This window comes from Octopus bimaculoides, chromosome 1 (assembly GCF_046866305.1).
Source record: "Octopus bimaculoides isolate indiv1 chromosome 1, ASM4686630v1, whole genome shotgun sequence".
Taxonomy (NCBI): Eukaryota; Metazoa; Mollusca; class Cephalopoda; order Octopoda; family Octopodidae; genus Octopus; species Octopus bimaculoides.
This window is the reverse complement of record NC_142928.1, coordinates 178908523-178934878: the sequence shown is the minus strand read 5'-3', so window position 1 is coordinate 178934878 and position 26356 is coordinate 178908523. Positions and strand designations below refer to the sequence as shown.

Below are 26356 nucleotides of genomic sequence, written 5' to 3'. Positions count from 1 at the left end.
TTTAGTTGAAAAATCTTGTAGAAAAGTCTATGGATATGTCGTGAAAAGAATTTTGGTGTCAACTATTTATCATTTAACTTAATGTAAGCATTGTACGGAAATCTGTTGTATGGAAAATGGTTTCAGGAATCTCTAAACAAACAATAGCAAATTGCTTCCGTTTTATTAAATATATGTCCAACAAGGATATAATTTACCTATAATACTATTATATTGGTATGAAAGGCAAGAAAATACAGAATTATTAAGTAGATAGAATGTTGAAGGGTTTCTAAGATCCAACAATAAAATATCAATTGTACAGACCTTTAGAAAACATGTGAAAAAGGTGAAGAAAGCATACCCTGGTCGTTTTAGGGAACATCAGCAGTATTTTTACGTACACACAAGATATTAGAAACACTATGTCCCTATTTTAAGTATAACCTAGAACAGTCATGTATTTCAGAACGACAAACACTACATTTTGAATTATAAAATCTCATCGAATCTTAAACCCAACCCTGCGCTGTTTTGTTATCAAATTTTGCCAGCATTTTATCTATTTGACGCGATATTCACAATATAACCGTTATGCATGTATGGTATTAAGAAAGAAGCGAACTGATGGAGGAGTTTTAACAGTTTGGAAGGCGAAACAATCACAATATTGAGTAATGGTAACGAAGGTTGTGGGACGCTAAAATTACAAGTGCCGAACTAAATACCCCGTATTTAGTTCCATTTATGCTTTGAATTCAAATACCGTCGGAGTTTACTTTTCTTTCATCTCACCACAATCAAGAAAATAAACTCCATTAATGTACTGAGGTTGGCTCAGTCGATTATACTTCTCAGTAAATTTGCGGCCTTGTGCTAAAATTGCCGTCTTGTACCACAATCAACATATTTATGTTTATAAACAAGTGTGTTTCGTTAAATTGTCGAAATATTGGAGCGTTTGTAATTTCTAGCCGTTTTCCATTCAGTGTTCTACTTCTGGCTATATAAGCTTTTACTATTTAGCTATTGTTTAATTCAAGGTCAACTGTTATCGAACAAATCTATTATCAAATTCACCAGCCATGCCTATAACGTTTTTAAGGACCATCTTGGACTACTTTTTATAATATGTCCTCATTGTTTTTAAGACGTCTGTGTATGATTTGAGGGAAGTTTGGTTGCCATTTCTTGGCGGTCGAACAACTGCGTAGAGTCTCTCTCGTTAGCTCCATAAGTTGTTTGTTATATTTAGTATTCGTCCAGAACTTGTTGATTTATTTTACGAGAAGAAACTTACAGCTTTTACATATCTTCAACTTTTTTCAAATATCACTATGATGGAACATTCAGCATCGTAAGATTGAAAAATTTAGCTTGTCTGCTGCGCATTTTCTCTTATGATCAATGATATCACATATTACTTAGTTTACATATCAAAAATGTAGCATTAAATGAAATTGATTTCTTACATAGGCACAAAGCTTAGACATTTTAGAAAAAGAAATAGTCGTTTATATATAAATCTCTGCTATTTTATTTTATCAACCGCAGAAGGATTAGTGGCAAAATTGACTATGACTAGATTTGAATTTTTTAAAATTGAATTAATAACATATAATGCCTGTCTGTTCTACAGTATCCAACTATCTTAGACTAAATTCTTCTCATGGGATAGGCCATCATTGGTGGAATATGAAGGGTGCGCTGTAAAAAAAGTTTGAAAATCCGTGTTCTAGTAGAATTTTAATGTTTAATGTTACGTATTGAATAACTAGCTTTGAAGATATTTTAGAGCGCGCTTAAGTAGGTTATTACACACATTCTTATTCACATGGACTCCGAGCCTGAAATAAATCCTTTTGATCGGCTGCCTACTGTTCATTAGCTGTTGGTAAATTGTGTAGCAGAACACCTTGACTGAACAACTCTTTTGTACAGAATTTTGCCGGCTGAAAAGAACGAAAAGAGAAAAAGAAACATTCCGTTCTTTTAAAAGAGAGACGATATTAATCAATTGATCGGCTAAGAAAGAATAAAAGGCAAAAGTGACTCCAGACTGAATTTAACTCAGGAAATTGAGGCAACGAGTTAGGTACTGCGTTGCCTCTAGTCTATCACAATACCCATAAGTATTATTTTCCCATCTTCACTGTATTTTTTGTAGTCTAGACAGAAAGGCATGTATTTTTAATAGGTTAGGAAATTACTAATTACATATTATTGACCTTGAATGAGCAGAAGACAAAAACCACATTGTAAAATTTGAAATTACCAAGGCTCAGAATTTGAAAGCATAAAGCATCATTCCAGCTTTCTACTGTTTGCAATGGTTCTACTGCTTTCCCTCCCCGTCTATGAGAATGCAACACTGAGATAGCTTGTCGTATAATTTAGTTTACAATTTCATTTTCCATTCATATTCTTCGTAGGGAGTGTATGTCACAATTGGCTCTAAAACGTTTACAATTTCCTTTACTTTGATCATGATCCGCCGCTACTATAGCCTCTTATGTAAGCCGCGTTTGCTACCCATTAACTTTTGATATCACGATGAAACAATAATACCAGCAGTGAAGTCATCAAACAGAAATTTCTGCAATAATCCGGGCATGTCGATCAATTTTACAGGCAAGGAGAGACATAGTATAAATTACATATAGGGTTTTACCGGCAGAAACTTCTTCTTTAGATGTCCGAGTTAAAAAAGAAACATTACGCACATACGCGCGCGCACATTGGTATACTCAAAGAGCAATTGAATGCTTCCTTGAAGTAGTGGTAATTGGTTTGTAAATATTTTGTTTTCTGTGAAGAGAGAATAATGTTTATTAGTCTGTTCTTTCATTAAAACAATAATGAAATAGTTGAGGGGAGTTTTACGAAATTAAGACAGTGAGTTGAAAAATTTCGATTAACTGAAATTATTTATACAATTAATAAACAACGTTTCCTTTTAGAGGTGTTTAAAATCTAAAAGCAACAAAGATGCAAGATAACTCCAATAATATTAATAACTTGGAAATTTTAGAAAACATTGACAATTCTAATGGGAGTGAACTTTGTCTTTGAACCTACCTGGTTCAAAGGACGTTTTATTTTTATTAGACTTCTTTTGTGAAGTATGTTCTTCTCAGTTAGAAAGACTAAGAGTGATCACTAATAACAATAATAATCCTTTCTATTATAGGCACAAGGTCTGAAATTTTGAAGGTGGTGGCTAGTCGTTACATCAGCCACAGTGCCCAGCTTGTAGTTATTTCATTAACCCCGAAAGGACGAAAGGCAAAGTCGACCGCGGCGGAATTTGAATTCAGAAAGCGTAGACGGACGAAATGCCGCTAAGTATTTTTCCCCGCGTGCTAACGTTTCTGCCAGCTCGTCACCTTAATGATAATGCGGCCCAAAACTAGAGAGAGCTAAATAGCCTGACTATAAATACGTCTATAACGACTATATGTCCCGGTGGTGTTTAAGCAGAGTTTAAGGACGGATGAGAATTAATTCTGCAATGCAATCATTCTATTGTTCCAGTCCCAAGTTGAATTCCAACTGTTGGCCAATTTGTCCCAAAGTTTTTATCTCGACGAAGAGAATGTAATTTATCGCCTTGATCTCTGACGCCATCTGATAAACGCTACCAAGATGGCGTGAATCAGCCAAGCTTTATCTGCTAGAAATGGCAACCCATATGATTTTAAATCAGATCCTAATACTGGATGTTCAAGAACCAAACGAAGGGCAGATTTTCAATCCTGAGATCACCCCGATTCCAAAAAGATATAATATGACTATGTAGAGCAAATGTAGACTGAGATACAGGGGTCCAGACGGACAGACAGAATTTTGTTTTTATTATTACAGATGTTGAACGAAACAATGAAACAAAACAAAGAAAAAAAAACAATTTTTTTAATTGAAGTTTTCCTGTGAAATTTGATTTAAATTTTACAGTTCTATATTTAAGAGATGAGGAATTATGTACATTATTTATATTATTTACATTCGACGGATATTTGTCCTCATCTTGTTTGTTGTTAACACAACGTTTCGGCTGATATACTCTCCAGTCTCCTTCAGGTGTCTTGGGGAAATTTCGAACCTGGGTTCTCATTCCTAAGGTATTTTTAGATGTTATTATTATTATTATTATTATTGTTCAGGTCGCTGCTTGGACTCGAACTCGGAATCTTGGGGTTAATAGCCCGCGCTCTTAACCACTACGCCATATGCCCGTGGGTATTTGTTTAGGTAGCACCGATGAATTCATTCATTTTCAGGCTGAATTCTGTTATTCACAATTATCGCTCACACAATTCTGCCTGTCTAAAACTTTGCCTGGGTCGCACGGATAACGGATACTTAAATATACTCAAGACTATGTGACAGCGAGTGTTTTGCTACCCGAACCTCTTCAACCAGCGATAATTTAATTTTTAGACTTTTAGATGCTATGGAATATTTGATATTTTTCTATTTCTGTAGGAATCTTGCATATTTTTCCATTCTCTCCACGCTAAACAAGATACCGGGCTGATGCACAAAACAAAGTCGTGAAATTACAAAATTGTGTTTGAGTTGGAGTTAGAACGTCGGATAGAACGTCTTGCAATATTCTTTACAACAACGCCGAGGTGAGTTTTACTTTTTATCCTTTCCAGATTAATAAATAAAGTACCAGACCAATAGTGGTAGGGGATTATTCCCGCTTTCTCTCTTTCACATTCTCTCTAGATGAAATCAGTTGTGTTCAGACTTGGGAAAGGATAGGTTCCACTTGGTTAAAAAATGCCCAAAACTTTCTATTTCATGACAGCAACCTTACGGTTCCATCAAGATTTAAGGCTCGTACTGTATTTTACATGCTGATGGTTGTGTGACTCTTTCTTGGTTTTGACATCATTATTCGATTACGCGATCCCTTCCGATTTCGAGACAAGGATCTTTCATCCTGTACTATATTAAAGAAAAATTACAGTTCTTCATTTCGGTCTCGAGCGGGCATCGCTTGTCCAGTCAAACTACTCGTATTTCTCCTTACGGTGATGATACTACCAATTGTAATGCTATTTTGTACCTTCTTTCCTTCTTTCTGTTACAGAAGGAAGTGGTTAAATTGTGTTTCCCATGAAGATATTTATTTCGATTTTCTGCCAACAGGTAATGAATTTCCTGATGGCGAAATGCTTTAAATTGACGTAATTTTAATCTGCCCGAGACGGAAGAAACTAACTGCCTTCGTAACAGTATATTGTAGGACACAGTCATACGTCTTCACTAGGTTAAGCCATATTAAGCTACACGGTATAAAGTTATGTTTTGTTTCTTTTTGTTTGAGTATGTTCAATGAACTTCAAATACTTTGCGTATGTCTGCGATAGATTTCCGAATCATGTGACAATAGCTTTCAGAGTAGTCTGTTAATACTGCTATTCAATATCTGACAAATATGGCTTTAAAAAAATACTTTCACACTTTCAAGTTATGATGGGAGTTTAATGCGGTTTCTTTAGAAAGCTGTAGTTCTGCCGCCCAACACCAATTTTATATTGCTCACTGTAACAAGTTGGCCAGCATAAGTTTTAAAAGAAATGTTCGTTCTTAACTTCTTTATTCACAACTGCCTTGAATATGAAACTAAAAGAACAGACTTTGGATATAGATTCAGATGGAAGAGGTTGAACAGTTATTCGATATAAGAAATTCGAACAGACGTCATATAAAATGCCTTTGATGTCTTATTTTCTCATGCATTATGTTTCTCCTCGACCTCTTACATCTGTTTTCTTGATTATTTGTTGTTTAGCTTATGACGACTCTAGTCAAACAGACCTACAATCAAAAGCTTTTCAGCCTTAACCACAGTCTATTTTCAGACATATCTATGACTACATTATACAATGGGTTTTTTAAATTTTTAAATGATAGGGTGTGACTTGAAGGAAACATGTCTGCTAATTCCAGCAAATCGAAAAACCGCTTAGAGACACCTTCGCTGATGCATTTTTTGTTTGTTTGTTTAGTTAATCTTATGAGTTTAATTTTACCCTTATTTTTATTGTGATATTTTAAATTTATAATTTAACTCTCTAGTTTCTTTAGTCAAAGACCCGGAAAATGAAAAGTGGTGCCCGTCAATTCAGAAAGATCCAAAGACCCAAAATATCATAGCGTCATAGCGCGCGCGCGAATTCACTCGTAAAAAAAATAGTGGGTATGGGATCCATTGCTTGTACTAGTAGTCCATGAACCATAACGAGTTCAGAACTAGTGCACTAGACTATTAACAAGTAATATTGCATTCTTTGTCTACCGGTCTACTTTTATCTCAATTTCAGAAACTTGTTTTTCAGTGCTTAATCTCTCCTTTTCTCCCATTTGTATCTCTTACTTTCTCCATTCTCTTCTTTAATGCATATATCATTTTATTTTCCCTATTATTTGTGGAAATGGGGGAATGTTGACGTGCATGCGTATGTATGTTTGCACGCCCACATGTACACATTCGTAACTTGTAAATTGTATGAAGTTATATACTTTTTAAAATGTTCTCAATAATAAATGTTTTATAAATTTAAAAACCGTGTGGTTTCGGGTTCAGTCTCACTGCGCGGCATCTTGAACAAGTATTTTCTTTATAACTCTGGCCCGACTAATGCCTACTGAGTGAATTTGGCAGATGGAATTGTTTGGAAGCATGTCGTATATGAGCTTGTGTGTCTGTGATTGTGCCTGACTCTCTCTCTCTCTCACACACACACCGCCTGACAACCGGTGTAGGTTTGTTTACGTCCTCATAACTTAGCGGTTCGGCAAAACAGGTACTGGAGTCGATTTGTTCGACTAAACTCTTCAGAGCAGTACCCTAGCATGGTCACAGTCCAATAGCAGAAATAAGTAAAAGATATAGATAATGTTCTATTCATTTTTGCCCCTGTGTTCAGTAAATTACAGCTTACCACCTCAAATATGAAAACCCCTGCATTAGATAACGTAGTACTGACAGGATAGGCATAGTCGGAATGGTTTTGATCATAGTTTTGCTCGATAAGGGTTAACCTGGGGTTACAAAACAATAACAACAAATACCCATTTCTGATGTTAAATTGTGTTATAAGATAGAACATACATTAATTTGAACATATATCTTTGACTAAAAAAAAAAAAAAAAAAAAAAAAAGGTCGCACAGTGATATATAAAAATAAGTATAAGCTTTTCATATATTGGTCTTTGATAAACATTGATACATAACATCAGTTTGAATAAAATATAGGTAGAGGTATATGTCCATAGGAGAGAAAGAGTAGGCAGAAGCGAGAAGAAAGAATGTATTTAGATAGATAAATTAGAGAGAAATCGAGTGTCGTTGGCAAGTAGTAAAACCATTATTTTTATGCTATTTTGCCGGGTTTAATAAAAACAAAAGCAAAGCGAACACACACACACACACCAGTTTAAAGTTGACGAACGAAATACGATTGTCTGTAACAGTCCAATAATTTTTTTAACTTATCACTTTTTGATACATAAATTTGATATATCTTCTGCTTCGTTACGTTAAATATTTTTACAATAACGAGCTAGACGGACTGATGTCATTAAAAAAAGTTGAATTTAGATAATTTATAGTGTTAGTTATAAAATAATATTTTAACATTATTCCTTGCTGTTGCCACTCTCATGTCCATTAACATCCGTTACCTCTCTTCCATTTGCCTTTACTCTCTGATGTTCTTGATTAAAACAGATAAAAAGGCAGCGAGCTGGCAGAATCGTTAGCACGCCGGACGGAATGTTTAGCGGCATTTCAGCCGTTCTTATGGTCTGAGTTCAAGTTCCGCTGGAATCAAATTTGTCTCTCATCCTTTCGGGATCGATAGAATAAGTACTGGTTGAGTATTGGGGTCGATGTAATCCACTAACCCAAAAATTTTAGACCTTGTACTTATTAGTAGAAAGGATTACAGGAGATAAGAATATCAAGATCAAGGTTAGGTTATTTCACTTTGAAAGCGTAAACATTTTAACTCACGTCTTGACAAGCAGAATCGTTAAGTATTCATTATAAAGTACATACAACGCAAACTCGCATGCTCTTTGTGATACACCCGTTATGTATCAAACTGAAAGAATGTGCAATGTTAGTGAAGTTTGGTGACAACAGTTTACAGAAATAATATTCATAATTTCTTGTTATTATTTTTTTTTTTACCTCGTAAGAAGGTTTCTGAAGATCATTCCTTATCTAATTTCCGTTACATTTAAGTTCCTTTATCATTTAACTGTAAAGTTCATAAATAAATTTTTTGATAGTTTAGAGTAGTTTCATTGTCAAGTAGTCTAAGTATAGAATTTCTATAGCTATTTAAAAGCGGTGGTTCAAATCTGAGGTGGTCATAATCTAAATTAAAGAAAATTTTCTTTTTAAGTCGTGGATAATTATATTGAATTAAATTTTAGATATAAATCTATCTGTATTGTCTAAATGCATGTAATTTTTGTCTTCTGAAGACTTTGTAAGTGAACCAACTAGAAAAAGTTGTACTTATTACTGGTCCAATACCAGCTGTTGGGAACCACTTGTCTAGCGGTTAATGTTATTGCATTAAAATATCAAGAGCCAATGAGATAAAGGCTCTACGCGCTCACTCAATCTGCTAGAAATAGCAGTAAAATGTCTCTTTTAACAGCACCCGACCGTCCAAAATAACGAAAAGATAGACTGGATTAAGTACTTCTAGATATAATCTTAAAAAGACACGGTGCTACATGCTCAGAGTTGACCTGGGACTAAACGACAGCATTTTTGGATAAGTCAAAATTAGAATATCAAATAACTTGTTATAGTGTTGTAGAACGTCATGTTATTGTTTATTTTAAACTTTGAATTGCTCAACTGATGTACGCTTCAAAATAATCTCACTGAGATTTGTTTTTTTTCTTCCTCATTTAATTTTGTGAGTAAAGAAATTTTGCCCCCCTCTCCGATGCAGTAAACATCAGCTTTGTAACTGGGCAAATTTAGAACATCTATGTTCAAATATGCCATATATATCTCATGGTTTGTGTCTATGAACTGTGACTCTGGTTAGTGCTCTTGTGCGGTTAGAACAATTTCACCCCAGTTTTTTGTGGGGAACGCGCATTTTATAAATTTGTCATCGCATGTAAATGAGATTACACTCAAATGGTCTCTCTTTATGATTTTGAGATAGAGGAATGGGGAATTTATGTCCTATATGCTTTTCTTTACAGCATTATCGTTGTTAAATGAATAGAAATTGTTCAAGCAAGAATCGATTCACTCAGATTTTACCCTATACTTTAACGCGCTCATTATCGCTAGAAGTACAATGAGTTTAACCTTCCGAAGAACTAATCCTTCAGACCCTATATATGGAAAGGTGATTCAAATTTCTTTATATTATTTTTATGTTGATGATGGTTATCAAGAAGAAGCAGAACAAACATTTAGCTTGTGACCAAGCTAAGCGTGCTTAGCTAAAACTATTCATTTATGCGTGCTATTGAAAGCACATGCCCGGTTTCTAAAACAAAATTCCGTATTCTTGAAAAGAATATATTTCCTTTTCAAATATTTAATTTGAAATTTGTTCGTAGCTATTGACAGTGTATTCCACATAAATCGAACCGTGTTTCTAATGCATATTTCCTTATAACTCTTTGAAAACTTCCAACTATCTAGATATTTACCGCCATATCTCTCACACAGTCAAGTACTATCAGCTTAAAAACTTATAGTTACGCTGCAGTACCATATGCGAAGAACGCTGACTAAAACACTGAGAAGGTTGCACACCACCTTCAACACCAGTACAATGGAGTCTCTATATAGTCTCTAAATTTCAACCAAATTTTCTCAAACCACATCATATCGGGCGGGATACCATTAAAAAGTTTTGAGGGTGAAACTGGAATACTGTTTGATTATAACAGCAACAACTGGGAGTCATTTACCTACCACCAAGGAAGCAAAGTATTCCTTCAGATACAGCTCAAACTCACTATCTTGAATTTTCAGTGAACCTTTTTGATCTCATGCCAACTAACTTTGCAGAACCCTCTTCTCTGTTACTTATCAACGAACATGACTTTCCCATTAAAAAGCAACCATATCTGCTGCTCACTGATTTCCAAAGTCTCAGTCTCTACCATATCAGTTCCCCCATACACACAGTCGCCAAGTGCGGAAACGTCTCTCATTCGTGAACCATAATATATTCCGAAGAACCTCTCTAACGTTGCAAAACTACTAACCCAATATCCATATTTCCAGTATTCCAAGCCGTAAACAGGCAGCTCTTTCATTAGATTTAGTCCCCCACCTCAGCAACCATCTGTACGTTTTCCGTAGGGAAGCTCTACCGGAACATGCTTTCTTAAATAATTCACAATGATCTTTCACCGACAAGAACGTCAACGAAAGCAACGTTGTTGCCCTTGATATCAACAAAGCCTTCGACTGTCTAACATAAGAGCTATCTGTCAAAGTTGTCTGTCTTCAGATTCGCTTCTCATTCTGGGCAGGAAGTTTTCTGCCAGCTCGTTCATTTTGCAGTATTATTTGAAGAATTAGCAAGGTAGTTTAATGTTTCATGGTTAAATGAAATCTAAATGATCCGACACCATCATACTACTGGTACTTCATATTTAATAACTAGCCCTCAAAAAGCAATAAGATCTATTTATTTTCAACAATAGCGCGTATAGACTTACTGATTGAGCGACATCAACATATATTAGAAATATACTATACTTTTAATATTCATCTAAAACACCGGATTATTTGGACTTATTTCTAATATGAGTTTTAACTATATCTACTTCACCACTGTATTGTTTTTTTCCTGAAAAATATGAAACCAGTTGAAGTCTGAATGGAATAACTTTAAATTCCTCTATTTGATGTTTTATCAGCAACATATTTTTATAGCAAATGAAAACATTAAAGTATAAAAGATCAAATTACCGAGGAAAATTTTTTTTAACTACCTCGACTAGGAAACAAAGAAAAAGGAGAAATAGGGTTGGGGGGAATTAAGCAGCAGAAGATCAGGTGGGGAGAGTGTAATGGGTTGTTGTACACCCCAGAACTAATGGCGTGTTTAGCCGCGCCTCGCGGACATGATTGCAAAGGTGTTGCCGTGTAGAATGGCCAGTGACACTTGCTGCAACAGCCATCCCACTTCGCGGGACTCGTTTCTCAGATAGGTCGCAGGTATCCCGATTTGGTGAAGGAAATCGGCAGCGCGGAGTCCGAGAACACCTGGCGCTTCGACGGCGACCGGCACAAACTGATAGCGCCTGTCAGGCTCCTGTATTTGTTTATTTTTCACTCCTCTCCGTTCAGGGCGGCGATACCCGGGATTGCGGCCGATGCAGCAAAACGTATCGTAGCACGTCGCATCTCAAATTAGGGACCTATCTATACTAATTCGAAAGATAACCGAAATTTCCACATTGCAGCATGATTCTTTAAACATAGGCGGGTTAAGACCAAAAACCAAACAGACCCCCCCCAACCCCTTATCAACAAATCAAGAAACTCATTGTTAAACTACAGTAGCTCTCACAGCTGTAAGGCTTTTTACGTTAGATGAGATGTGCGAGTTGTTCTAGTCGTTCGACTGATGTGCCGGACTACATAATTTACACGTTAATGGTTATCTTAAAATATTCCTGTATCGATCGAAATTCAATATACGTATGTGACTGATATTGCTACTCCTGCTGTTGCCATAACTGCTGCTGCTGCTGCTGTTTCCACCACCGTCATTACTACTACTGCTTCTACTACATCGCATTACTAGTGTATTATTCGTTGTTTCATATCCACTTCTGTGATTTCTTTGACAATATATTTACACATCAACCAGAACATTTATATCATTTACTATTCGGCGACTGAAAATTACATAAGTTTTGGGAATTCTCTCTCCCTCTCTCTCTCCCCCCTCCCCCATCTCTCTCCTTCTCCTCATATGTAGAATGTTTTTACTAAAGCATGTGCGGTATACTTCTCTTATTGTTTAGCTAAGACAGTTGAGATCGTATGACGGAAATAACAGAATAGATATTTTATAGTGTCTACTTCAATGTCTCATTGCTGAGAGTGCAATGCATCTGAAGTCGATTTTATCTACCTCCTCGCTATAGTCATTATTATTAAGTGCCAGCGTCAAAACAATCGATTGCGTAACTCTGAAGAAAGCGTCCCTGTATATCATGAAAAGAAGCATCACTTGCTGAGGATATTTAAGTTAGTAAACGACCTAACGTCTGATTGCTTGTATTGAACCTCACATTTGGCAACCTTATAAAACAAAGAGACTCCAAATCGACACCACTCAATGAGAATATGACAACATTGTTTTCACCAACAGTACTAAAGTGCGACCACTACACATATCAAGGATGAAAACCATGCAACAATACACCCTCCCTACTAATCAAGGCCGGCCCTAGGGTTGCTGGCGCCCCGGGTAAGCTGAACTTCGGTGCCCTTACAAGTATAAAAACTTTCATAAAAAGAAACTGAAAATGTAGACTAAAAAGCACATGGCGCCCCGGGCGACTGCCCGAGTTGCCGGTACTTTGAGCTGGCCCTGCTATTAATAAGCAAACCGCTGTTAAAACCGTCGAAGTCACACTATAAATTCTCGTTACGAGTGCCTGGCGAATAGACATAACATTCTTAAAATTGCAGCCTAAAGGCTAGACATTCTCCAGAACTTCTAAAACTTCGTTCTTGATCAGTCACTGATCTTTTACAAAGCACATATGTGATCAACATTAGAGTAATAATCACGCATCTGGTAAACAGTGCTATAGTTTTACAATGCAAAAGTCTTGACTCCAGTCAAAGAACTCCATCCTGATTGGCAAATATTCATTCACACTCCAGCATTGGTTCACAGACATACTGCATATTCTCCTTTCCTCTTCAAAGGATTCGGCAGGCCTGATCGATTAAGTTGCATTTCACCTTCATTTAAGCCACCTGTTCCCCCCCCCCCCCCCCCATCTATCATCTCTGTCTCACTCGGAAATCCTGCACTAAACAGGTCAAAAAGCAGAATAAATTACGCTGTCAAGGACTTTGCCCAAGTTTTCCTTTCCAAGGATATAACCTTATAGAATACACTCTCTGGCTACTTTACTCCATTCCACAGATATCAGCTCAGCTAAGTCTAACAGTGCCTTGCCTTTCCTTCTCTTAGACAGTAATTAAAAACAAATTCTTCAATATCTCTAAAGACATTATGTAGAATGTTCCTTTCTAATTCCACTCAGCGTTTTTTTTTATATTAAACTATTAGTATTTCTCCAGATGGTTTACAATTATATACTTGAAGATCATTTACAAGGATTTCATTTGGTAATTTATTATATATTGACAGTTGTTTCTTAGAATATGCAATTCAATGCCTTAAAACACGGCACCACAACTGCCATGTTCACTTTTGTGGTATTTATCTGATGCTCAAATATTTATCTGGCAGGAATATAGTGAAACCTTATAATACCGACGAAAAACAACAAACAAATTGATAGACGAGGCAACAATGCAACCACTTTATAAAGTCAAGGATTGTATCTCTTGTTTATTGTGGAGTAAGAACAGATTTAATGAATCTCGTCATCGAATTCAGAATTTTATTAATCTTGTCAGCAGCTTCAAAAATTTGGAAATTATGCAAGAAAATTTCAAATTGTTACTTAGAATGGGACATACTAAACTCCTTTGCCATTGGTGATAAATCTCCAGGATAAGGTAACTGAAGTAATTTACTTAAAGTGAACAAAATAGTAGAAATTAGAAATATACTGAAGCTGAATGTTTACTTTTAATACAGAAATACTTTCTCTCTCACACACAATCACACGTATATAGATATACATACATATATATGTATTTTTTGCATGTACATATACAATTTGTTGGCTGTGGGTCAAGAAGTTTATTTCTCAACACATGGTTTCGTTTTATAGTCTCATTATGTAGCACCCTGGGCAAGTGTTTTCTGCTATTGTCCCGAGCCTTGTGAGTGAATTTAGCAGATGGAAAATGAAAAAAGCTCGTCGAATATGTGTGTGTGAGAGAGAGAGAGAGTGTGCGTGCGTGCGTGCGTGTATACAAAAATTAAAAAGAAAATGGAGTTTTACAATTGACATATTTTAAATATATTTTATTAACATAATATTATATTACAATAAATATAATATAATGTAAATAAAAATACAAATATTAATCTTACAAATTGTTTCGATTCATACCCAATAACATGCCGATTGATCATGTTTCGGACCCAGGCACTTGTTTATGTAAACCATCAAGAGTTGAACTTCAAATCTGTATAAAAACGATGAGACAGGGGGTATGTATTTACATGGTTATATTATCTATGTCCAGATATAGACATTGGTAAATGATATCCAAATCTGTGACATATCAAATATACTAGAGGAAGTTAAAAAGTATCGCTAAAACTTTCTTGACGCTCGTTACATTTGTCATTAGCGTTAGCGTGCTAAAAATTGGTACTTTTGTGGTTATGTAACCGAGGTTTGATCTTGATCACTCCAATTTTCTTTCTCGAGTTACACAGTAAACATGATCGCTCTGCTGGTAATGTGCACCAAAGAAGAAGAAGAGAGATCAGTGATTTGATTTCTGTGGTTTGAACGTGTATCATGGGCTGAAATTCGTCGCAGGTTTTCAGTACAATACGGAGACATTGCTCTAACGCGTAAAAGTGTGTCTGAGTGGATCGCGAAGTTTAAAAATGACTGAACTAGCATGAAGTACGAAGGAGAGCAGGACGCCCACCAACCTCCACCACTGACATGAAGATTCAACCAGCTCGAGAGATGGTTCTGGAGAACCGACGAGTGACCATCGATGAGGTGGCATGCTCTCTGCAAATCAGTCATAGTTCTGCATACGAAATCATCCGCTACAAGCTTCGCTTCCGCAAAGTCGGTGCGAGATGGGTGCCAAGAGAGCTTACCGAAGCGCATAAGCGCAATCGTGTGGAGATCTGTAACGTTTACTTGACAGCTTCAACGATGAAAGCGAAGCTTTTTCGGAGAGAATAGTTACAGATGAGGTAAGATTTGGGTCCATCACTTTCAGCTAAAATCCAAAAGGCAGGGTACGGAGTAGAAACACTCGGAGTCGCCAGCAAAAAAGGAAATTCAAGAGTCAATCTTTTGCAGAATAAATGATGCTAACCGGTTATTGGGATGTGAAATGGCCCATACTGGAGCATTACCTGGAAAAAGAGCCAACCGTTACCTGTGTAAGCTACAGTGAAATGGTGGCCAACAAACTGAAACCAGTAATTCTCACCAAACACTGAGATCTGTTGTCAAAGTAAGTGTTATTGTTGCACGACAATGCACGCCCACACATGACCATCCACAGCGTTGAAAGCATTGAAAATTAGATTTCGAGTAGCTGGAACATGCATACGGTCCAGATCTCGTCCCTTCTCGCTATTACCTCTTTGGACCGCTCAAACATTCTTTACAAGGTCGTTGATTTGCTATAGTGAAAAAAGTGGTGGAAGAGGTGCATAAATGGCTGCGCTACCAGCCGAAAACTTTCATCTCCGATGGAATAAGTAAGCTTGTGGACCGCTGGAAGTAGTGCATCGAAAAGAAAGGAGACCATGTCGAAAGTGATGTAATTGTTCAACCCCTGCTTTTGTTTTAATAAATTACAGAAACAAGGATGCGTATAATTTTTGACTTACCCTCGTATATAAAAGTAGGTAAATAATTATATTCCACTTCAAGAATGTATTATTTATTTATGTTTATGTTAATTAGAAATAGAGATATACTTTTTGTAAAGTGTCTCGAGGTAATGTATTGATAAGCTAGATCGGAAAGAGATAAAACATGGCACAGAAATTACAATAACAGCAGATATAACTTGTAATGGTTTCATCAGAGGGGAAACAGCAGCGCTTATAACCCTCTTCAAGGCCTCTGTGACTAATACGAATAAAGAAGTTATCAACAGGTCGAGGACCCGACTCAAATATTTGCATCAGAGTAGTTTCCGTTAAAAACATTTAAGAGTCAGATTGTGGCGTTAAACTGGGCGATACATTAACTCTACTACCCTAGAATAAAAACGGCCCCTCCGATACACTTATACATAGTTCCTATCTATCAAATTTCACTCACAAAGCTTTGGTCGAACCAAAACTCTGGTAGAGGACACTTTCTCAGTGTCTCGCAGTGAAATCGAATCCGAAATCTCGTAGTTGTGAAGCGAAGTTCATAGCCACAAAACTTTGTCTTCACCCATGTTTTCTCAATAAAAAAAATCGTCTATTATATATAGATAAAAACAAATAATTTTGACATTCAACTTTAATGTAATCAGTCGGAACTACCTTCGTGAATCCTGCTAATACAACGAACAAGTGTAAAGCAGCAGGTACTTGGTGGATCACGAGCTGATATGAAAAGCGTTTCATAAGGTTACTATCACGTTAGTTTAAATCTCAGCAACTTCACTGAGGGAAAATACTTTGGAAGGGCGTTCTACAAACTAAAAATAGAAACGTTAAGGCCTCATATTTCATATGTTTTAGAAATAACTTCGATTATTTGAGATTATTCATGCAATTAACGCATAAAATTCCCTCTAGGGGTGTTTAGAATCGGAAATCAGCGGGCAAGATAGGTAACACCTGGAGAACCGATCGAGATTTTGGAAAATATAGAAAATATCTGTATGCTGTCAACTTAATGTGACAGTCCCATGAAGGGAATAATACTAGAGCCGCATTTAAACATTTATTTGTAAGAGAAATTCTGAGTTCAAATCTCACCGAGGTCAGCTTTGCCTTTCCTCCTTTCGAGATCGTTAAAATAATATGCCAGCCAATGTACTAACTTCATCTCCTCGAAATTGCTAGCATAGCGCTTAGATTGGAAAACTTTATTGTGAGGGGAAAGGAAGCGAATAGCACGATGTCAACAAGAGATGCCCAGTTTCATTCCTGTCTGTAAGCGGGTTTGCTTCCCAACCATATGATTCTGGATTTAGTCCCCACAGCAGGCCGACCACCAAAGCCTTGTGAGTGGATTTGGTAGACGGAAACTGAACGAAGCCCGTCGTATATCTATCTATCTATTTCTGTGAGAGTTAGAGGTTGGGAAACCAACCAACTGAGGGATATTACCTATCCAATATACTGCTGGTAGTGTACCCTATTATACATGCCCAAAATGCTGGTTATTGCGTAGCAATCTCGCAACTGAGTATCTATCTATCTATATCCATATATATATATATATATATATATATATATAGATATATATACCACCTGTCTTCATCTTTTGGTTTTTTTTGTGAATTCTCCCCCCTCTCTCTCTATATATATATATTTGTGTGTCTTTGAGTCTGTGTTTGTCCCCCCACCATCGTTTGACAACCGATGTTGGTGTGTTTACGTCCCCGTAACTTAGCGGTTCGCCTAGACAGACCGAAAGAATAAGTACTATGTTTACAAAGAATAAGTCCTGCGGTCGATTTCTTCGACTAAAAATCCCTTTAAGGCAGTGCTCCAGCATGGCCGCAGTCAAATGACTGAAACAAGTACCATGTTTCTTCCTAAGGGCTTGTAATTCCAGAACTGTTTTAGCGCATGAATGGAAATACTTTTTTTTCTCCATCTTGAATTGGTCAATGCTTTATGCTGTATTGCTTGATTTTATTAAAACATATTGACTGATATAGGATAACTAATCCTTTGTCATTAGAGAGATTCATTATTCATCTGTCTCTTGGCCGCGTGTGCACCAATATAGGTTACATAATCTACAGAAGCTTAATCAGCCACAGCAAAAAATATGTGCGGACCCTTCATTGGCAACCCCTTCAGTGGTCTAAAAGCAAGGAACAGTTATCGCCATCATTGCCACCATTTCTTTCTCTCTCTTTTTCTAGCTCTCTGTCTGTACGTGCGCGTACACACACACACACACCAAAATATGCGTACGTGCCTGTGTGCTTAGTGAGGTTGATGTGTCTAGTTACCATTTACACACACACACACATTTTCGGTTTTAAAAATATCTATGCACTAAATTGGTCTTGAAAACCATTACAGCAAGCGAAAGATATGTAGTTCAATTCCCATCACTTCGCTTTCGACAAATGGATCATGTTGAAAAAATGTACGCTCCCATATGTTCACAGACGTGTGTGTGTGTGTGTGTGTGTGTGTGTGTTCACGCCTGCGTGTGTATAGAAGCACGCTTGCACAGACGAATCTATATTTTGTTTAGCAGAAACTGGTTGCTAGGAAACAAGAATGAAAGGTTTCTTTTTCTTTTTTTTCCTGATTTTCCCGGAATTAGTTACGAATAAATCAGATACTAGGTGTATTTGATAGTAAAGCGACCGGCAGCCAATTAACATGACTGCTGCTTCAATTTTCCACTGTCATATAGCGTGCGAATTTACTGACTACGAACAAATCGATGCGCAGCAAGAACGGAAAGGGAGAGTGGGTCGATCCTGATCTGTTTCATCTCACTGGGACCTTGAATAGAAGAATCGTATAAAGTGAAATGAATTATTGATATTCTACTCTGACAGTGACCAGGAAGGAAGCCTGCATGCTCGTAAGCCCGTCCGCGCTACACCTACACACACAGAGCGATAAATACACGCATATGTCTGCAGAGGTTTACTCGTACATGTAGAAAGGCTCAGACGCAAGCGCTCATTCATTCACACACACACGCGCACGTATAATAATAAAAGGTAGAGGAAGAGAGTAACTGATTTTAGTGATGCTTGTTGCTAGGCAATTGATTCAATATAATTCATTCGCTCGCATTGCGGAAGAAGAGCTGGAATTTCGAGCAATATCATACACAACTAAATAAACAAGTCTGCTACGGAAATATTTCGTTTAAGTTGATCCATATTTCAGAGATGCTGACATTTGATATAATTGATAAAGCGTAAGGTCGGCTTTTCTCTGCTAAATGACGAGAGAAAGACAGAAGGAAAGACTCACAAGAACAAGCGAAAAAAATAATTTCTAGAAATATTTCAACAAGAATTTTTTTAATATTTCATAAAGGCATAATCTTATATAGAATCCTCATAGTAATCAGTATCGTATTATTGCTTTATGTAAATCATTGTGGCTATGATCTTAGGGGGTTTATATTCCACTTATGATGCTAAGTAACAGATAATCATTTTTTTAAATGCCTTACCCACCTGCAAGATGTACATCTGACAATAAAACATAGCATTAAAAACAGTACTTTTGCATGTGGCAATGACTTTCAGAAGAGCCTTTTAGAAAACATTCGCCCGAAGAGAGGCTCGGAACACCCAAACTTCTCGAAGATCAAGGTGAGTGATCTCTCCTTTTCATTCTCTGACGAACATGGCTGTACTAAGAGTGGTGTGTGCGCTTCCAAGCTGAGGTCAGCTTGGAAGCAAGGTCGCTTGCTCAACAATCTCAAGTCACTCTACATAGAATGCGGTAGCTATCAGCGAGACGAGGATTTCTAGAGTGTACACAGTAGCGCCCATTTTCGACTCTGAAATAGGGAGGCGGAGTAGCAGTGCTATTCTGGAAAACCTTAGATCTCAAAGTACGGGCAAACTTTTTGGACCCAGACGATAAATTGGTGGTCCTGGACGTAGCGAAGTTGTGGCGCCTTTATATTGGTGGCCCTTATGCCCTGACAGGGGTTAGAAGGCCAGATTTTTTCAGACGTCTAAAAACATTCCCGGGAACGTCTCACTCTTTAGTACTAGTGGGCGACTGGAACTATATTTTGGACGCACGGAACGACTGCGTGGAGCTAGTAGATAACAGAAGTGGGTGCAAAATCATCGAAAGCTTACCCAGAAACTTCCAGCTGTCTAATTGGATTTACCTGAAGTGCCAGTGTGGGCATGGAACAAATCTTATCTAGGTAAGAGTATTGTTAGGCTAGTGGGTGGAAAACACTCCCCAAAGATTTTTTTCTTCGTCTGTATATATGATACTTATAATTATCGTCCCAATATTTCCTCTTTCACCATATGATATACACATTGAATATTTTTATACCCTTTATTTTGAATGATATGGCACAATAGCCTACTGGTTAGGTTATATAAGAACTGATGATACAGTTTATTACATCTTACAAGGTATCACATAATCTAAATGTCACGTTGTGATTAGCATTTGCTTTTCATCTCTCCATTCTAGGACAATTCATTTAAAGCATAAAGAAATAGCTTCAAAAGGACAAAAGCAGAATCTCCGTCAACATAACATAAAACAAAAAATTAAGCTGTACAAAGAGACTATTTCAGAACTGTGAAGTAAACTATGGAAAACTTCACAGCATTAGCAGACGATAATATTTCCAAATGCCATTAACAGGATAATGCTTTCAAATGTCAAAACAAAAAAGGGGAGAAAATTGAAGCACGAACTGTATTTTAATGAAAAAATAAGAGAGAAAATTAATGTGGTGTTGTAGTTATAAGGTTAATATGTTAAAAATAAAAAAAAAACAAAAACAACTCAAATGAAACAAGAATTTCAATGCCAGTGACAAATAGCCCTTTCGTAAAATATCTGAAGAACATTCTATGACCATCTTTCAGAATCTTGCAATTTATCATGTAGGGGATACACTATTACAACAGGTTGGTAGTTCCGCGCACGCACGCACGCACGCACGCACGCACGCACGCACGCACGCACGCACGCACGCACGCACGCACGCACGCACGCACGCACGCACGCACGCACACACACACACACACACACACACACACACACACACACCGACCGTATGTGTATTATTGGCATTTGCTGAATGAATCAAATGCATGCTTGAGATATAGGAATGAATAGAAACAACAATTCCTATTTTTATATGAATCTTTCATTCTTACGAGACACAAATGCTAGACTAGCGCAAGTTTTTTTTTATTCATTTCTTTTCACGTGAGAGAGAGCTACATGCGTATCAGAACGCTACCGATAACTTGTAACTGATTACAAGTTGCCATGTCGGGTGCCCAATGACTAAACTGGCAACCCCACCAAGCTTGCTTCACGAGAACAGTGATTTAAAATACTCTGCAGGATAGAAAACAGACCTGCCAAAGATAGGATGAACTCAAGGGATTCAGTGGTCATCTAGCAATGTGGACATGTGCACACTAATATGTGAGTTTAGTGGCATGTTTTCATTACACTCCAATGAAGAATGGAAGAAATAATTTGCCTTCATCTCCACAGTTTCGAAGTTATCGACAGTAGGTTAACGGGGTAACTGTTGCCGGTGAAATGAAAATAGTCTTGCGTTAGTTTCTTGGAGCAGCAACCATATTAACAGAGATACGTTTCAGAAAGAAGGCAAACGATTGGTCGGAAGCAATGAGAACGATGGAGTGAAATTATGAGACTTGATTAAAATTTAAAATACTCGGTGTTATGTGACTAATTAGGTGACATACATATTATATAAGGATAATAGTTAATTATAGAATTAAAGGGTGAGAGAAACTATATATAAAAATAAACAAAAAGTTTCACTGCAAAATACAACGATGGGAAAATGTTAAGAGTATTTAAATCTAATATAAGAAGCTCAGGCAAGCGAAATTTAAGACAGGTGAGGAAATAGTAAATTAAAGGTTCTGAACACCTGGAGATCTCCGAAAAAGAAGTGTTATGTAAACAGAAAAATAGCTAACGAAATATATGAGTCATATCTTACTTGGGGAAATTACGACGCTCTAATTTGAAAGCTAAGAAATAATAATAATAATAATTTTGGCACAAGGCCAGCAATTTTGGGGGAGAGAGTAAGTCCATTACATCAACCCCAGTTCTCAACTGGCACTGATTTTATCGATCTCAAAAGGATGGCAGGTAAAGTCGACCTCAGCGGAATTTGAACTCAGAATGTAAAGACGGACGAAATGTTGCTAAGCATTTTGCCTGACTTGCTAACGATTCTGCCAGCTCGCAATAATAATAATAATATTAATAATAATAATATTAATAATAATAATAATAATAATAATAATAATAGCAGCAGCAGCCTTAGCGAAAATTAATATCAAGAGAGGAATTTATCAAGGAGACTCGTTATCCCTTTTAATATTTGTCTTATGTTTAACCACCCTCAGTTTAATATTAAGAAAGGTAAAGGCAGAGTATCAGTTCAGAAATAGTAAAGGTAAAATTAACGTTTGGGTCTAGGTGGACGATCGGAAGCTTTTTTAGTAAGAATAAAAAAGAGATTCCTTAATTCAGCAAAGATATTGGCACGGAATTTGTGCATAGATAAGTGTGCAATATTTGTCATTGAAAAGGAACAAGTAGTCAGCAGTGAAGGCATCCAAATGCCAGATGGCCAGACATTAAAATCATTCAAAGAAGGAGGGAGTTATAAGTATCTAAATGTATTAGAATCTGACTGAGTACTAACTATAGAAATGAAATAAAAAATTGAGGAGTACATCAGAAAGGGTGAGGAAGCTAATGAAGTCAAAGCTAAATGGTCCGAATCTACTATGGTTGTATCGTTACTTAGATACTCAGCAGCTTCTGTAGATTAGACAAAATCTGAATTAACAAACCTAGACAGAAGAACTAGGAAGGAATTCAATATGAATGGAGGATTTCACCCAAGAATAGGAGTAGCAAGATTATACTTACCTAGAAAAGAAGGTGGAAGAGGGTTAATATTAGTAAGATAGTGGAGTTAACTAAAGTAGATATAGCCTCCTGTGTAGGTAATAGTGAAGAAAGTTTATTAAGAGTTGCTAGAGTCACAGTAGGCTATAGGGAAACCAAAAAACCAAATGAAGTTAAAAACCAGAAACAAGAAGGAAGATTATCTGACTGGCAAGAGAACGCTTTGCATGGTATATTCCCAAAGATAGTTGCAGGAAATAGTGAGTAATAATGAGACTATATCAAGGCTGTTCAATTTCTTTAGGTGGTAGGTGTGATATGAGGAAGATTTGGTTACTATTACCAACAAGTTGAATGTCTGCGTAAAGGCTTCTTCTTTAGCTCACCAAAAACTAGTTTATATGGATGCAACATCACTCTTCGTTTGATTTTGTTGATTACTTTTGACTTTGCAGAAACAACTTTAATTGGTAACTTTAGTTGATAAATCTTGTTTTTTTTTTGGGGGGGGGAGTCATTATACCAATAATAAGGATCCTTTGTATTAAAGGAATAAGGCCTGATAATAACACGATGATTTAAAATCACTTTTTTATTGTTAGTCAGTAGTTGTTAACTTTATTGAAATAGGTGTAGACAAGTTTCTTTTAAATTACAAGATAAGAGAATTATATTGGCTTTTATTAACTTATAATTACCATCCAATAACGGATGAAAAAAGGAAAGACAATCGAAACTTGACAAGCTTTTGGACATGCTATATTTTTAAAGCAAAGTATCCATAAGTTTGAAATTTTAAGCTGAGTTACTATTGCTACATCACACTGCAATAACTTGGAAATCATTAAGAAGGTAAGAAATTAAAGAAAAAAGAAAATCGGGTGCAGAATGAAATAGAAATATACAGGAACATTAATAATGACTGGGTATAAATTGATCAGAGAATTAATGCGGAATTCCTCTTTCTTTCATCATATACGTTATACAAAGAATATATTTTCGAGAGATATTCATTCTTTATTCAATTTGACCCAACGGTTATTGACCTTCATGTAATATTCAATTTATTCCTTTGCGTCTATTTATAAATATTTTCTTCCTAGATGTACTCAGCTTAATGCATTCAGTAGGTTCTCTGAGCAATTCTACTGTCAAAGTTTGCACACGTATTCATGCTTACATGCTCGCGCGCGCACATATACAATAGCTGGTTATATCTTTCTAGTCGTTAGTACAAGGGGTCTCGTCCCTATCGCTAAGTTTTATACTTAACGAACTGTTAAGATTAAAAGAACGAAAAGAAATTATTTACTTTATATATTTTCCTGATATTTTATATTTTGGCTACAGGACCCGAGAAAATTCAGAAAATCAACAATATTTTGAGAAAATAAGCTAAGAATTAAGGTTGTAGAAATGCCAGGTAACCTTATCAAATTCCTAATCGGTCGAACCTACCCTTTTAGTGGAACCCCCTGTACTGATAGGAACTGTATTGTATGTAGATTTAGCCCACAGACAAACTGTAAAGCTAGGAATGTTGTCTATAGTATACGAATTATAGAGGAACGGTGCAGAAACAAGACAATGATGTATGTAGAGAGATAGTACAGAGCATAGGAGAGCGGGTAAATGAGCTTTGGAGGTAACTTAAGGAAGAGAAGAGCTCATCGGTTCTGTACCAGCACGCCGAGCTCGCTCAACAACATAGAGGTTAAAATATTGTCCGCACATAGAACAGACGCAACGTTTAGACAAATTATGAAAGCTACACACATAATAGAAGATAACCCTACCCTGAATAGAAAACTAGAATGGAACACTAGCACACCCCACATCACAACCTATGACAGAATAAGATCCCCATAAACTGATAATAGTATGAAACTAATACGATACACAGATAAATAAATGGAATTGAATAATTATATACATGAACAAAATAAAATAAAATTAATACAAAAAAAAAAGTAGATAAAAACATGAATAAAACAAATAAAAGTAAATTAAACGAACGTGGATAAACAAGGGATACTGATAATGCAGGTACCATACACATTCCCACAAACACTTACTAAACATAGACACACAGAGGGATATGCGCAAATAAAGATACATACAATAGGAATACAAAATGGCAGATCGTTAGTAAGGAGAGACACAATAAAAGAAAGAAGAAGGCAAAGGACCACTGATGAGGTCACAGAAGTGTGACGAAAAAACTGGCCGAAATACAATATAAAATAAAGCTGAAGCGAGTGAACACCAAATATATAGTGCGTGTGTTTTCATTGGCTAAACTGGCAACATGACCGTCCCCAAATACAACAATATTTTGAAAAAAACTTACCTTAAAAATATGATTGGCACATAACCACGGTCGTCCGTACACAAGCATACACATATCATTTAAGAATGGACTCTCCTGAACTTGTCGTTAAATATACAGTTTGAAAGTTAAATCTGCAATTTGCTCGAGGTAATTATAAATGTACTCAAAGTTCTTTGGCTTTTAGTTTACACATCTCGCCCAGACTTTCCTTAAAGACTTTTTTTTCACACTTGTCGATTAAATAATAACTAAATTGTTTTATCGTTTGCCTTTTTTTTTTAATAGTATCTAAGGCCTTCTGAAGTTCTAGATATGTTTATCTCCCGAAAACTACAGATGGTCCAATTTTTCTTTTTAGTTCTCCACTGCAATAGGTACAGTTGCTAACTGTCAGATTACAGAGCGATGTTTTATTGCTTACATTTTCTTGAAGTCAGGTACCGATGTCTTTTGGTTTATTCAATTTTGACTGTTTGCAATATTACTTCTACAAAAGTCTGAAATATTTAAGTCACGTGTGACCCGTTACTTTTCTACCAGATGTGACATCACCCTAACTTGAAAGCTATATAAACAAATAAATATAAAGAAAGTAGGAGTATACATGAGAAATATTGATTTCAAATTTTGGCACAAGGCCAGTAATTTCGGGGGGTAAATCGATTACATCAACCCCAGTGTTCAATTGGTACTTATTTTATCGATTCCGAGAGGATGAAAGGCAAAGTCGAGCTCAGCGAAATTTAAACTCAAAACATAAAGACCTGAAATACCGCTAAGCGTTTTCCCCCGACGTGCTCACGATTCTGCCAGCTAGCCGCGTTACGTATGAGGACTATTAAAATTTTGTCTTGTTTCTCAGAAATAAATTTTCAAAAAATGTCTGTTTTGTGTATTGCGTAGATTATTTGCAGCGCTTGATTCCGTAAAAAATTTCATTCAAGTTTCGTTTAATAGGATATGTGTAATCTGATTTAATAATGAACTGCTGTTGATTCAGTAAATAAAATAATTAATTAGGTATAATATAAATAATTATTTTAATATGCGAGCAGAAACCGATTACTTGGTAAAAACACATTGTATTGTTTTCTTTCATATCTATTTCTCTCTTTCTTTTAGATAAATCATGGGGAAACTGCGGCCCGCAGGACTTTCTGAATGCACACCTAACGAAATATCTTGAATTCTTTTTAGTAGTGTGGGCCAACTGATGATGAGCCATGATTACGCTTCTTGAAAAAGGTTACTCATGCCTGATTTAGATAAACACATATTCACACAAATATATGTAAGAGGGCTACAGGTAAGTTTGTA

General features: G+C 36.4%; 1 long non-coding RNA gene across 1 annotated transcript; it reads right to left on the bottom strand.

The window, feature by feature from the left end:
* Positions 1-1489: 1489 nt before the first annotated feature.
* On the bottom strand, positions 1490-26356 carry LOC149137866 (uncharacterized). Its single transcript, XR_016244337.1, has 2 exons — positions 25058-26356; positions 1490-1931 (listed from the first exon to the last, which is right to left on the bottom strand). It is a non-coding gene; the product is annotated as an uncharacterized LOC149137866 (long non-coding RNA).